At 43.0% G+C, this 16754-nt stretch overlaps 1 protein-coding gene across 3 annotated transcripts in view; it reads left to right on the top strand.

Annotated features, from left to right (window-relative positions):
• LOC143766553 (uncharacterized) overlaps window positions 1-16754 on the top strand; it is a 104814-nt gene that overhangs the window by 23914 nt on the left and 64146 nt on the right. For 2 of the 3 annotated variants that reach the window (XM_077254331.1, XM_077254329.1), the window contains exon 1: window positions 15275-15392. The exons of the other annotated variant lie outside the window; for it this stretch is intronic. The gene's annotated coding sequence lies outside the window, so the exon portion shown is untranslated. Of the gene's footprint in view, window positions 1-15274; window positions 15393-16754 lie in introns of those variants that run through there. 3 annotated transcript variants of the gene reach the window in all.

The raw sequence follows: 16754 nt of genomic DNA on the forward strand, positions 1-16754 counted from the left end.
ACATCAAAGTCAAATCACTTCAGCCTGGCACAAATGGGTTCTGGGCATCAAAACTGGCATCAAAGGGGGCAAATTGCACATTTTCACAGATTTGAATAAGTAACAGCTATTTTTAAGGGGTTAAATGCCTTTGTGCCACTGATTTAACACCTGATTTACATATTTACTGATGCCCCACATGAAATCCATGTCACTCCAGCCTGGCACAAATGGGTTCTGGGCATCAAAACTGGCATCAAAGTGGGCAAATCGCCCATTTTCACAGATTTGAATAAGTTACAGCTATTTTTAAGGGGTTAAATGCCTTTGTGCCACTGATTTAACACCTGATTTACATACCTACTGATGCCCTACATGAAATGCATGTCACTCCAGCCTGGCACAAATGGGTTCTGGGCAACAGAACTGGCATCAAAGTGGGCAAATTGCACATTTTCACAGATTTGAATAAGTAACAGCTATTTTTAAGGGGTTAAATGCCTTTGTGCCACTAATCTAACACCTGATTTACATACCTACTGATGCCCCACATGAAATCCATGTCACTCCAGCCTGGCACAAATGGGTTCTGGGCATCAGAACTGGCATCAAAATGGTCAAATCGCCCATTTTCACGTATTTGAATAAGTAACAGCTATTTTTAAGGGGTTAAATGCCTTTGTGCCACTAATCTAACACCTGATTTACATACGTATTGATGCCCCACATGAAATCCATGTCACTCCAGCCTGGCACAAATGGGTTCTGGGCAACAGAACTGGCATCAAAGTGGGCAAATTGCACATTTTCACAGATTTGAATAAGTAACAGCTATTTTTAAGGGGTTAAATGCCTTTGTGCCACTAATCTAACACCTGATTTACATACCTAGTGATGCCCCACATCAAAGTCAAATCACTTCAGCCTGGCACAAATGGGTTCTGGGCATCAAAACTGGCATCAAAGGGGGCAAATCGCCCATTTTCACAGATTTGAATAAGTAAGTGATTTTTTAAGAGGTTAAATGCCTTTGGGCCACTGATCTGACACCATTATTACATGCATTTTGATGCCCTGCATGAAATTCATGTCACCTTAGCTTTTCCCAAATGGGTTCTGGCCGTGAGAATTGGCATCAAAGTTGGCATTGATTTTAATGATTTGAATAAGTAACTGAATTTTAAGGGGTTAAATGACCTTGGCCACTGATCTCACACCACTATTACATACACAGGCTGGAGACACACTAGCGATTTACACACTAGGAAAGTCTGACGAGTGCAATGCAAGTGTCATGTGAGTGTCAGGCGTTTTTTGTGCGAGTACAATCTGACTTTTCACACCTAACACCCGATCTACATCCGACTGCAGTGCGATTTTAACATGAGATTTTACATACAGAAATGTTATTAATCATTTACACATAGTTTTAAAACGTAATATTCTTCAAAATGTATATATATATTCTAGATAGATAGATAGATTAAAAGCCGGCAAATGATCAGCCACTTACATTTTAATCAGAGTGACAGGTTAGATTACGATAGAATAGAGATATACACATAGAATAAATGTGTGGTGTGTGTGTGTGTATACATATATACAGTATATATATACTGTGTATGTATATATATATATATATATATATATATATATATATATATATATATATATATATATATATATATTATAACGCTGATAGCGTCACTCTGTCCAAAGCCTTTATAGACTGCGCAAGCGCGACGCGTCTGCACAGTCTGGATCCCACAGTGTGACACATCCGGGGAGGAGGATTGTGGCCCAGGAGATCGCGGTATGAGTAAGCACTGAACGCATACCGCTATCTCCAACGGAGAAGCAGAGACGCACCAGGAGGGTGAGTATGAAGGGGGAGGGTGAACCATGCTATATTCACCTGTCCCCGTTCCACCGCCGGGTCTTCCGCATCCTCTGGCTGTGACGTTCAGGTCATAGGGCGCGATGACGTGGTCAGTGCGCGCCCCCTGCCTCAACAGTCACAGCCAGAGGACACGGATGACAGAGTGGCGCGCGGCGGTGGAACAGGGACAGGTGAATATCGCAAGTGCCGGGTGTGACGGGGCATGCGACAGAGCAGGAAGAGACACCACGCCAGTAATCAATCCAATAAAATTTATCGGAACAGGGAACTGGGACAACACAAATCAAAGTAATTCTGCAGCGTCCGTAATTAGTCTACAATGAGTCCACACAAAGGGAGCAGATCCGGGGGCGCCACCTGGCAATCTGAAGCCAGGGAAAAGAAAAATAATCCTGGGATGGGTTTACTGGATCCAGCAGATGAGGGACACAACACCATTCCACGTGGCAGCTTTTAATCCTCCACACACGGGCACCAGGATCTTGCCTCAGCATACGATCCCAGCCCTTCGCAAGTCACCACACAATTGAATCAGCCAACACATGAGTCTATTGTTCTGTGTCCTGGGATCCATCCCTCCATGAGGGAAAGCTCAACCTTCTGGTTGTTGACTCAAGCCTGATTACATAGCAGTCCAGGGACACAGGCCGGGGGAGGGACACGCTGTTACACCGGGGGCCTTAGCCAGCGGCGACTCCAGCACCTGACCCCCATAGTGCGCTGGTGTTCCCGCCTGCTTAGGCACTCGGCGCCCAGCGACGAGAGGTGAGTCTGTCATTTTTTTTTTTTAAATCGCAGCATCAGCATACGGGGCATATTATGCTATGGAGCATCTTATGGGGGCCATCAACGATGGGAGCAGCACATGACAGAATGGGGGCGCAGAATGGGTGCAGCACATTACAGAATGGGGCGCAGGTTGGGAGCAGCACATGACAGAATGGGGGCACAGGATGGGAACAGCACATGACAGAATGGGGGCGCAGAATGGTTGCAGCACATGACAGAATGGGGGCGCAGGATGGGAGCAGCACATTACAGAATGGGGGCGCAGAATGGGAGCAGCACATGACAGGATGCGGCGCAGGATGAAAGCAGCACATGACAGGATGGGGGCGCAGGATGGGAGCAGCACATGACAGGATGAGGGCACAGGAAAAGAGTAGCACATGACAAGATGGAGGCGCACAAAACAGGATGAGGGCGCAGGATGGGGCTGCACATGACAGGAAGGGGGCGCAGGATGGGAGCAGCGTATGACAGGATGGGGGTGCAAGATGGTAGCAGCACATGACAAGATTAGGGGGCAGGATGGAAGAGGCGCATACCAGGATGGAGACCATATACCAATATAAATGCTCGCCACCCGGGCGTAGAACAGGTTCAATAGCTAGTGGGTGTGTGTATATATATATATATCTATCTAACGCCAAGAAGACCAAAAACGAACGGCACTGTCTGTGAAACGAGGTTATCCAAAAATTTTGGGTTCAGGTATTAATGAATAATAGTCCTAGCATCAGCCATGCATCAAGATCATAGGTGCTCTTCTGAAAATACACGAAAATCCATGACCATATGCAAGAAGAAAGAGAAGGCACTCACCGATCTAAAATTCCCAACTTTATTTCATCTTCATGTTAAAAAAATACTGACCCGTGGAAGCGCAAGCACAAACGGCCATCGTCTATCCCTGCTCACAAGAACTCCGCTCCTCACTCCCCCGGCCATGGAATTTTTTTAACATTAAGATGAAATAAAGTTGGGAAATTTAGATCGGTGAGTGCCTTCTCTTTTTTCTTGCATATGGTTTTATATATATATATATATATATATATATATATATATATATATATATATATATATATATATATATATATATATATATATATATACACTGTATATATATATAGTCTTTATATTGCAGAGAGAGATACATAGAAGAATAGCCGGTAATTCATTTGTCAGCCTCTCTAAAATCACTGCTGGAGCCGACAGGATAGAAGACATGGTTTACATACACTAAGTAGATGCAGAATAGTTAGATATGTACTGTATATGTCAGTGATCAATACAATTAGTATAGTGTGTGTGCAAATTAGAGGACATGTATGTAATTAATAAAAGATTATTTTGGGGGGAAAAAATGTTGCGGGCTCCCGCATAATTTTCCAATCCAGAGAGGGAAAGCCAGCGACTGGAGGCCAATGTTTATAGCCTAAGAAGGGGTTAATACCCATGGATCTCCCCAGGCTATGAATATGAGCCCACAGCTGTATTTTTAGTGTTTACTGGCTATTAAAATAGGGTGGCCCCCCAAAAATGACATGGGGTACCCTTATAATTAAATTCCAGAAAAAGCTATGCAGACAGCTGCGGGCTGATATTCATAGCCTAGGAAGGGGCCATGGATATTGACCCCTCATGGCTACAAACACTAGCTCTCAGCCTCCCCAGAAATGTCGCATTTTTAAGATTCACCAATTTCAGCACTTAGCCTCTCTCTTCCCGCTGCCCTGTATCGGTGGTATATGGGGTAATAGTTTGGGGGTTGATGTGACCTTTATATTGTAATGTCACATCAAGCCCGGCTTAGTAATGGAGAAGTGTCAAGAAGACACCTATCCATTGCTAATCCTATAGTTGTTACAGGTTCAATAAAGACGCAGCCAGGATAAAGTATTTTAATGAAATAAAACACTAAACACAGTTTTTCATCCTTATTATGCAGCTAATACATACAACGCCCTTGTTCTCCTGTAATTAAAAAAAACCAAAACCAAAAACCCAACAATATACCATACCTGTCAGTCGTTCTGTCCCACGCAGTAATCAATATCTGGGGAAAATACAGTTTGCAACTAGGAGCGGTGCTGAAATGCAACCGCCATGGCTGCAAACTACTGGGGAATGAGGAGATGCTGCCAGTGCAGCTACAGAGACTAGTGCTGATGTCACATAGTCTGCCCTCCCTTCCGGCTTGAACTGCAATGAACTCTGCAGCGTGGGAAAATGAACTGGCATTTTCCCACGCTCCAGAGTTCAGCGCGGGTCAGGCAAGCAGGGAGGGTAGACTCAGTGACTTCACCGCTAGTCACTGAGGCTGCGCTGGCAGCATCTCCTCATTCCCCAGTAGTTTGCAGCTGGGCTGGTAGCATCTTAGCACAGTCCTGGTTGCAAACTGTATTTTCACCAGATATGGATTACTGCGTGGGACAGAACAACGGACAGGTATATTGTTGTTGTTTTTTTTTTATTCATTACAGGAGATCTATAGGATTAGTAATGGACAGCTGTCTTATTGACACCTCTCCATTACTAAGCCGGGCTTGATGTGACCTTACAATTCAAAGGTCACATCAACCACCCAACTATTACCCCATTGCCACTGCTACAGGGCAGTGGGAAGAGAGAGGCTAAGTGCCATAATTGCCATAAATCATGCAGCTGCGTCAACAAAAACTAAATCTCTGAGCAGTCACAAATACTCGGAGATTTCCCGAGCAACAAGTATATTCGCTCATCACTATTAACTACCTGCAAAAAACACTTGATGAACTTTCGATAGTAGTTTGCAAACCCCCAAGAAGCGTTGCAAATAGTGATGAGCGAGTATACTCGTTGCTCGGGCTTTCCCGAGCACGCTCGGGTGGTCTCCCGAGTATTTGTGACTGCTCAGAGATTTAGTTTTTCTTGATGCAGCTGCATAATGTATGGCTGCTAGCCAGCCTGAGTACATGTGGGGGTTGCCTGTTTGCCAGGGAATCCCCACATGTAATCAAGCTGTCTAGTATCTGTAAATCATGCAGCTGCGGCAAGGAAAACTAAATCTCTGATCAGACATAAATACTTGGAGACCACCCGAGTGTGCTCGGGAAAACCCAAGTAACGAGTATACTCACTCATCACTAGTTGCAAACCCTTCAAGTCACGGGGCTGAACCCAATCACTAATAGCCTGCACCTTCTTGGGATCCATGTGAAACCCCTCATTGGAAACAATCAAACCCAAAAATGATAACTCCTGTACAAAAAATTAACATTTCAAATTTTGAAAAAAGTAGTTTTTCCCTGAGTCTATGAAGGACAGTACGCGAATAGTGAAAATGGGTTTCACTGTCAGGGGAGTAAACCAAGATGTCGTCAAGGTAAATAATCGCAAAGTGACCGATCAGATCAGCAAACACAATATTAATAAAATTTTGAAAAATGGCCAGGGGTGTTTGTTAGCCCGAAGGACGTAAAAAGATTCTCAAAAAGAACTTCTCACGTGAGAAACGCCATCTTCCACTCGTCTCCCTCTCAAACACTTATCCAATTATAGGCTCCCCACAAATCCAACTTTGAAAATCATTTGGCCCCAGACAATTGGTTACACAAGTCAGGAATGAGAGGAAGTGGGTAAGTGTTTCTCACAGTGATTTTGTTGAGTTCCCGAAAGTCGAGGCAAGGACTCAAACCACCATCTTTTTTCTTTACAAAGAAAAAGCCAGCTGCCATAGGAGAAACATAAGGGCGGATATGCCCCTTACGAAGACTCTCGGCAATATACTCCTTCATGGCCAGCCGCTCAGGACAAGACAGATTAAATTGATGGCACAATTAAAAGATGGATGTGGCGGTAGAACCTCAGCCTCGCTTTCAGAGAACACGTCTTCAAAGACCTTCAGATACTCCGGAATAGCTTCCAGACCGACAGACAACACAGATACACACTTCAAGGACTTAGATAAGGACCATTGAACAATTTCCTCAGTAACCCAGTTAATAACAGGGTTTTGATGCTGTAACCAAGGCATTCCCGACACCAACCCACTATATTTGCCCACTTTGATGCTAATTCTGGTGCCCAGAACCCATTTGGGCTAGGCTGGAGGGACCTGGGTTTGATGCAGGGCATCGCTATTTGTGTATTTTAATTGTCAGATCAGTGGCCCAAAGCCATTTAACCCCTTAAAAACAGCAGGTCCCTATTAAAATCTGTTAAAATTGGCTGTTTGCCCAGTTTGATGACAGTTCTGATGCCCAGAACTAATTAGGGCCAGGCTGAAGAGACCTGGTTTTATTGTGGGGCTCCCTGTTCTATATGTATGCACTCTGGTATCAGTGGCACAAAGGAATTTAACCCCTTAAAAACACCACTTACTTATTCAAATCTGTGAAAATGGGCTGTTTGCCCACTTTGATGCCAGTTCTGGTGCCCAGAACCCATTTGGGCCAGGCTGGAGAGACCTGGGTTTGATGCAGGGCATCACTGTCTGTGTATTTTAAGTGTCGTATTAGTGGCCCAAAGGCATTTAACCCCTTAAAAACATCAGTTACTTATTCAAATCTGTGAAAATGGGCTGTTTGCCCACTTTGATGCCGGTTCTGGTGCCCAGAAGCCATTTGGGCCAGGCTGGAGAGACCTGGGTTTGATGCAGGGCATCACTGTCTGTGTATTTTAAGTGTCGTATTAGTGGCCCAAAGGCATTTAACCCCTTAAAAACATCAGTTACTTATTCAAATCTGTGAAAATGGGCTGTTTGCCCACTTTGATGCCAGTTCTGATGCCCAGAACCCATTTGTGCCAGGCTGCAGTGACATGTATTTCATGTGGGGTACCAGTAGGTATGTAAATCAGGTGTTAGATTAGTGGCACAAAGGCATTTAACCCCTTAAAAATAGCTGTTACTTATTCAAATCTGTGAAAATGGGCGATTTGACCACTTTGATGCCAGTTTTGATGCCCAGAACCCATTTGTGCCAGGCTGGAGTGACATGGATTTCATGTGGGGCATCATTAAATATGTAAATCAGGTGTTAAATCAGTGGCACAAAGGCATTTAACCCCTTAAAAATAGCTGTTACTTATTCAAATCTGTGAAAATGTGCAATTTGCCCACTTTGATGCCAGTTCTGATGCCCAGAACCCATTTGTGCCAGGCTGGAGTGACATGGATTTCATGTGGGGCATCAGTAGGTATGTAAATCAGGTGTTAAATCAGTGGCACAAAGGCATTTAACCCCTTAAAAATAGCTGTTACTTATTCAAATATGTGAAAATGTACGATTTGCCCACTTTGATGCCAGTTCTGATGCCCAGAACCCATTTGTGCCAGGCTGCAGTGACATGGATTTCATGTGGGGCATCAGTAGGTATGTAAATCAGGTGTTAGTTCAGTGGCACAAAGCTATTTAACCCCTTAAAAATAGCTGTTACTTATTCAAATCTGTGAAAATGGGTGATTTGCCCACTTTGATGCCAGTTTTGATGCCCCGAACCGATTTGTGCCAGGCTGCAGTGACTTGGATTTCATGTGGGGCATCAGTAGTTATGTAAATCAGGTGTTAGATCAGTGGCACAAAGCTATTTAACCCCTTAAAAATAGCTGTTACTTATTCAAATCTGTGAAAATGGGCGATTTGCCCCCTTTGATGCCAGTTTTGATGCCCAGAACCCATTTGTGCCAGGCTGAAGTGATTTGACTTTGATGTGGGGCATCACTAGGTATGTAAATCAGGTGTTAGATTAGTGTCACAAAGGCATTTAACCTCTTAAAAATTGCTGTTACTTATTCAAATCTGTGAAAATGTACGATTTGCCCACTTTGATGCCAGTTCTGATGCCCAGAACCCATTTGTGCCAGGTTGCAGTGACATGGATTTCATGTGGGGCATCAGTAGGTATGTAAATCAGGTGTTAGATCAGTGGCACAAAGGCATTTAACCCCTCAAAAATAGCTGTTACTTATTCAAATCTGTGAAAATGGGCGATTTGACCATTTTGATGCCAGTTCTGATGCCCAGAACCCATTTGTGCCAGGCTGGAGTGACATGTATTTCATGTGGGGCATCAGTAGGTATGTAAATCAGGTGTTAAATCAGTGGCACAAAGGCATTTAACCCCTTAAAAATAGCTGTTACTTATTCAAATCTGTGAAAATGGGCGATTTGCCCCCTTTGATGCCAGTTTTGATGCCCAGAACCCATTTGTGCCAGGCTGAAGTGATTTGACTTTGATGTGGGGCATCACTAGGTATGTAAATCAAGTGTTAGATTAGTGGCACAAAGGCATTTAACCCCTTAAAAATTGCTGTTACTTATTCAAATCTGTGAAAATGTGCTATTTGCCCCCTTTGATGCCAGTTCTGATGCCCAGAACCCATTTGTGCCAGGCTGGATTGACTTGGATTTCATGTGGGGCATCAGTAGGTATGTAAATCAGGTGTTAGATTAGTGGCACAAAGGCATTTAACCCCTTAAAAATAGCTGTTACTTATTCAAATCAGTGAAAATGGGCGATTTGCCCCATTTGATGCCAGTTTTGATGCCCAGAACACATTTGTGCCAGGCTGGAGTGACATGGATTTCATGTGGGGCATCAATACGTATGTAAATCAGGTGTTTAACCCCTTAAGCCCGTATGACGTACTATCCCGTCGAGGTGGGGTGGGCCTTAATTCCCGGTGACGGGATAGTACGTCATACGCGATCGGCCGCGCTCACGGGGGGAGCGCGGCCGATCGCGGCCGGGTGTCGGCTGCATATCGCAGCTGACATCCGGCACTATGTGCCAGGAGCGGTCACGGACCGCCCCCGGCACATTAACCCCCGGCACACCGCGATCAAACATGATCGCGGTGTACCGGCGGTACAGGGAAGCATCGCGCAGGGAGGGGGCTCCCTGCGGGCTTCCCTGAGACGATCGGTACAAGGTGATGTACTCACCTCGTACCGAACGTCTTCTCCCTGCAGGCCCCGGATCCAAAATGGCCGAGGGGCTGTATCCGGGTCCTGCAGGGAGCACTTCCGGGTCGGAGCAGGCTGCAGATGAAAGCTGCAGCCTGCACGGCTGTAAGTGAGATCGGAGATCTCACAGAGTGCTGTGCACACTGTGAGATCAGCGATCTGTAATGTCCCCCCCTGGGACAAAGTAAAAAAGTAAAAAAAAAAATTTCCACATGTGTAAAAAAAAATAAAAAAAATTCCTAAATAAATAATAATAAAAAAAAAAAATATTATTCCCATAAATACATTTCTTTATCTAAAAAAACCAAACAAAAACAATAAAAGTACACATATTTAGTATCGCCGCGTCCGTAACGACCCAACCTATAAAACTGGCCCACTAGTTAACCCCTTCAGTAAACACCGTAAGAAAAAAAAAAAAAAAACGAGGCAAAAAACAACGCTTTATTACCATACCGCCGAACAAAAAGTGGAATAACACGCGATCAAAAAGACGGATATAAATAACCATGTTACCGCTGAAAACGTCATCTTGTCCCGCAAAAAACGAGCCGCCATACAGCATCATCAGCAAAAAAATAAAAAAGTTATAGTCCTGAGAATAAAGCGATACCAAAATAATTATTTTTTCTATAAAATAGTTTTTATCGTATAAAAGCGTCAAAACATAAAAAAAATGATATAAATGAGGTATCGCTGTAATCGTACTGACCCGACGAATAAAACTGCTTTATCAATTTTACCAAGCGCAGAACGGTATAAACGCCTCTCCCAAAAGAAATTCATGAATAGCTGGTTTTTGGTTATTCTGCCTCACAAAAATCGGAATAAAAAGTGATAAAAAATGGTCACGTGTCCGAAAATGTTACCAATAAAAACGTCAACTCGTCCCACAAAAAACAAGACCTCACATGACTCTGTGGACCAAAATGTGGAAAAATTATAGGTCTCAAAATGTGGAGACGCAAAAACTTTTTTGCTATAAAAAGCGTCTTTTAGTCTGGTTTCACACTTGCGTTTTTATCTGCATGCGTTTTTTTAAAAAACCGCATGTGTGAAAAAATGCATGTAAACGCGGTAAAACGCATGCGTTTTTATAGAAAAACACAAGAAAACAAGAAAAAAACAAAAACCCTAACCCTACCCCTAACCTGAAATACGTGGCACTGAAATACGTGGCACTGAAATATACGTTTATATACGTATATACGTATATAAGTGCCACGTATATAAGTGCCACGTATTTAAGTGCCACGTATTTAAGTGCCACGTATTTAAGTGCCACGTATTTAAGTGCCACGTATTTAAGTGCCACGTATTTAAGTGCCACGTATTTAAGTGCCACGTATTTACGTGCCACGTATTTACGTGCCACGTATTTAAGTGCCACGTATTTAAGTGCCACGTATTTACGTGCCACGTATTTACGTGCCACGTATTTACGTGCCACGTATTTTTCAGTGCCTGAAATACGTGGCACTGAAATACGTGGCACTGAAATACGTGGCACTGAAATATCGTGGCACTTAAATACGTGGCACTTAAATACGTGGCACTTAAATACGTGGCACTTAAATACGTGGCACTTAAATACGTGGCACTTAAATACGTGGCACTTATATACGTGGCACTTACATACGTGGCACTTACATACGTGGCACTTACATACGTGGCACTTACATACGTGGCACTTACATACGTGGCACTTATATACGTGGCACTTACATACGTGGCACTTATATACGTGGCACTTATATACGTGGCACTTATGACTGTCAGAAAATGTTCAGTAAACGGTTAGGGGTGAGGTTAGGGGTAGGGTTTCAGGTAGAATTGGGGAGTTTCCACTGTTCAGGCACATCAGGGGCTCTCCAAACGCGACATGGCGTCCAATCTCAATTCCAGCCAATTCTGCGTTGAAAAAGTAAAACAGTGCTCCTTCCCTTCCGAGCTCTCCCGTGCGTCCAAAAAGGGGTTTACCCCAACATATGGGGTATCAGCGTACTAGGGACAAATTGAACAACAACTTCTGGGGTCCAAGTTCTCTTGTTATCCTTGGGAAAATAAAAATTTGGGGGGCTAAAAATCATTTTTGTGGGAAAAAAAATATGTTTTATTTTCACGGCTCTGCGTTGTAAACTGTAGTGAAACACTTGGGGGTTCAAAGTTCTCACAACACATCTAGATAAGTTCCTTGGGAGGTCTAGTTTCCAATATGGGGTCACTTGTGTGGGGTTTGTACTGTTTGGGTACATCAGGGGCTCTGCAAATGCAACGTGACGCCTGCAGACCAATCCATTTAAGTCTGCATTCCAAATGGCGCTCCTTCCCTTCCGAGCTCTGTCATGCGCCCAAACAGTGGTTCCCCCCCACATAGGGGGTATCAGCGTACTCAGGACAAATTGGACAACAACTTTTAGGGTCCAATTTATCCTGATACCCTTGTGAAAATACAAAACTGGGGGCTAAAAAATCATTTTTGTGAAAAAAAAAATAATTTTTATTTTCACGGCTCTGCGTTATAAACTGTAATGAAACACTTGGGGGTTCAAAGTTCTCACAACACATCTAGATAAGTTCCTTGGGGGGTCTAGTTTCCAATATGGGGTCACTTGTGGGGGGTTTGTACTGTTTGGGTACATCAGGGGCTCTGCAAATGCAACGTGACGCCTGCAGACCAATCCATTTAAGTCTGCATTCCAAATGGCGCTCCTTCCCTTCTGAGCTCTGTCATGCGCCCAAACAGTGGTTCCCCCCCACATAGGGGGTATCAGCGTACTCAGGACAAATTGGACAACAACTTTTAGGGTCCAATTTATCCTGATACCCTTGTGAAAATACAAAACTGGGGGCTAAATTTCATTTTTGTGAAAAAAAAAAAAAAATTATTTTCACGGCTCTGCGTTATAAACTGTAGTGAAACACTTGGGGGTTCAAAGCTCTCAAAACACATCTAGATAAGTTCCTTAGGGGGTCTACTTTCCAAAATGGTGTCACTTGTGGGGGGGTTTAATGTTTAGGCACATCAGGGGCTCTCCAAACGCAACATGGCATCCCATCTTAATTCCAGTCAATTTTGCATTGAAAAGTAAAATAGCGCTTCTTCCCTTCTGAGCTCTGCTATGCGCCCAAACAATGGTTTACACCCACATATGGGGTATCGTCGTACTCAGGACAAATTGCACAACAACTTTTGTGGTCTAATTTCTTCTCTTACCCTTGGGGAAATAAAAAAATGGGGGTGAAAAGATCATTTTTGTGAAAAAATATGATTCTTTATTTTTACGGCTCTGCATTATAAACTTCTGTGAAGCACTTGTTGGGTCAAAGTGCTCACCACACATCTAGATAAGTTCCTCAGGGGGTCTACTTTCCAAAATGGTGTCACTTGTTAGGGGTTTCAATGTTTAGGCACATCAAGGGCTCTCTAAATGCAACATGGCGTCCCATCTCAATTCCAGTCAATTTTGCATTGAAAAGTCAAATGGCGCTCCTTCCCTTCCGAGCTCTGCCCTGCGCCCAAACAATGGTTTACACCCACATATGGGGTATCAGCGTACTCAGGACAAATTGCACAACAATTTTTGGGGTCCAATTTCTTCTCTCACCCTTGGGAAAATAAAAAATTGGGGGTGAAAAGATCATTTTTGTGAAAAAATATGATTTTTTATTTTTACGGCTCTGCATTATAAACTTCTGTAAAGCACTTGTTGGGTCAAAGTGCTCACCACACATCTAGATAAGTTCCTTAGGGGGTCTACTTTCCAAAATGGTGTCACTTGTTAGGGGTTTCAATGTTTAGGCACATCAAGGGCTCTCTAAATGCAACATGGCGTCCCATCTCAATTCCAGTCAATTTTGCATTGAAAAGTCAAATGGCGCTCCTTCCCTTCCGAGCTCTGCCCTGCGCCCAAACAATGGTTTACACCCACATATGGGGTATCAGCGTACTCAGGACAAATTGCACAACAATTTTTGGGGTCCAATTTCTTCTCTCACCCTTGGGAAAATAAAAAATTGGGGGTGAAAAGATCATTTTTGTGAAAAAATATGATTTTTTATTTTTACGGCTCTGCATTATAAACTTCTGTAAAGCACTTGTTGGGTCAAAGTGCTCACCACACATCTAGATAAGTTCCTTAGGGGGTCTACTTTCCAAAATGGTGTCACTTGTTAGGGGTTTCAATGTTTAGGCACATCAGGGGCTCTCCAAATGCAACATGGCGTCCCATCTCAATTCCAGTCAATTTTGCATTGAAAAGTCAAATGGCGCTCCTTTGCTTCCAAGCTCTGCCATGCGCCCAAACTGTGGTTTACCCCCACATATGGGGTATCAGCGTACTCAGGACAAATTGTACAACAACTTTTGGGGTCTATTTTCTCCTGTTACCCTTGGTAAAATAAAACAAATTGGAGCTGAAATAAATTTTGTGTGAAAAAAAGTTAAATGTTCATTTTTATTTAAACATTCCAAAAATTCCTGTGAAACACCTGAAGGGTTAATAAACTTCTTGAAAGTGGTTTTGAGTACCTTGAGGGGTGCAGTTTTTAGAATGGTGTCACACTTGGGTATTTTCTATCATATAGACCCCTCAAAATGACTTCAAATGAGATGTGGTCCCTAAAAAAAAATGGTGTTGTAAAAATGAGAAATTGCTGGTCAACTTTTAACCCTTATAACTCCGTCACAAAAAAAAATTTTGGTTCCAAAATTGTGCTGATGTAAAGTAGACATGTGGGAAATGTTATTTATTAAGTATTTTGTGTGACATATGTCTGTGATTTAAGGGCATAAAAATTCAAAGTTGGAAAATTGCGAAATTTTCAAAATTTTCGCCAAATATTCGTTTTTTTCACAAATAAACGCAAGTTATATCGAAGAAATTTTACCACTAACATGAAGTACAATATGTCACGAGAAAACAATGTCAGAATCGCCAAGATCCGTTGAAGCGTTCCAGAGTTATAACCTCATAAAGGGACAGTGGTCAGAATTGTAAAAATTGGCCCGGTCATTAACGTGCAAACCACCCTCGGGGCTTAAGGGGTTAATAAGTGGCACAAAGGCATTTAACCCCTTAAAAATAGCTGTTACTTATTCGCATGTGTGAAAATTGGTTCTCTGCCCACTTTGATGCCAGTTCTGATGCCCAGAACCCATTTGTGCCAGGCTGGAGTGACAGGAACTTGATGTGTGGCATCACAAGGTATGCAAGTCAGGTGTCAGATCAGTGGCACAAAGCCATTTAACACCTTTAATACCATACCTCAGTGCCCACTTTGATGCCCATTTTTGTGCCAGCCTTCTAATATTTTTATCTGTTTTTAAGTGTATTCACAAGAGGGCACATGACCGCATAATATCATATACTTAGAATGATTTATTTTTATTGAAAAACCTGAAAAAAACAGAAAATAAAAAATAGCCGAATAAGAAACTGCTGAATAAGAAACCAACTTCAGCATCGTCCAAATCTTGCACAAAAATCCTCGAAATCCCGCCATGACATCCACAGCTTCCTCGTGTCTGTTCTATGGAGGAAGAGGCACCGCCCCTTCCGGTCACATGGGCAGAGGTCCTTTAGCCGACTTGGATTTAGCCTCTACCATACACTGAGGCCCCCCCGATCATGTGACCACTGACTCCTCCCCTTCCTGTGACCTCATCACAGGTCCTGTGCACAGAGCAGCCATATAGGTGGAGTGCGGCTCTGCGGGTGGAGGTCGGTGCTGGAGGCTCCATTATTCTCTGGTTGAGCCTAGACTGTATGGGCTCCTTCCAGGTATATATTCCTGAACATAGCAGACTTTATAGGTTGCTGCCTGGCCCTGACTGCTGCCTATACATGACACTAGAATGTATGTGCTCCTTCAAGGTATAAATTATTAATGCCAGCAGAATATATGGGCTCCTGCCAGGTCCTGACTGCAGCCCATACAGTCTAGCCGGCTCACTGGTGAATACACTAGACTGTACGGGCTCCTGTCAGGTATATATTATTGTAGATATAGACTGTACGGGCTCCTGTCAGGTATATATTATTGTAGATACAGACTGTACAGGCTCCTGTCAGGTATATATTATTGTAGATACAGACTGTACAGGCTCCTGTCAGGTATATATTATTGTAGATATAGACTGTACAGGCTCCTGTCAGGTATATATTATTGTAGATACAGACTGTACGGGCTCCTGTCAGGTATATATTATTGTAGATATAGACTGTACAGGCTCCTGTCAGGTATATATTATTGTAGATACAGACTGTACGGGCTCCTGTCAGGTATATATTATTGTAGATATAGACTGTACGGGCTCCTGTCAGGTATATAATATTGTAGATATAGACTGTACGGGCCCCTGTCAGGTATATATTATTGTAGATACAGACTGTATGGGCTCCTGTCAGGTATATATTATTGTAGATACAGACTGTACAGGCTCCTGTCAGGTATATATTATTGTAGATACAGACTGTACGGGCCCCTGTCAGGTATATATTATTGTAGATACAGACTGTATGGGCTCCTGTCAGGTATATATTATTGTAGATATAGACTGTACAGGCCCCTGTCAGGTATATATTATTGTAGATACAGACTGTACGGGCTCCTGTCAGGTATATATTACTGTAGATACAGACTGTATGGGCTCCTGTCAGGTATATATTATTGTAGATACAGACTGTGCGGGCTCCTGTCAGGTATATATTATTGTAGATATAGACTGTACGGGCTCCTGTCAGGTATATATTATTGTATATACAGACTGTACGGGCTCCTGTCAGGTATATATTATTGTAGATACAGACTGTACGGGCTCCTGTCAGGTATATATTATTGTAGATACAGACTGTGCGGGCTCCTGTCAGGTATATATTATTGTAGATACAGACTGTGCGGGCTCCTGTCAGGTATATATTATTGTAGATACAGACTGTGCGGGCTCCTGTCAGGTATATAGTATTGTAGATACAGACTGTACGGGCTCCTGTCAGGTATATATTATTGTAGATACAGACTGTACGGGCTCCTGTCAGGTATATATTATTGTAGATACAGGCTGTACAGGCTCCTGTCAGGTATATATTATTGTAGATATAGACTGTACGGGCTCCTGTCAGGTATATATTATTGTAGATACA

Source organism: Ranitomeya variabilis, chromosome 4, assembly GCF_051348905.1.
Source record: "Ranitomeya variabilis isolate aRanVar5 chromosome 4, aRanVar5.hap1, whole genome shotgun sequence".
Classification (NCBI taxonomy): Eukaryota; Metazoa; Chordata; class Amphibia; order Anura; family Dendrobatidae; genus Ranitomeya; species Ranitomeya variabilis.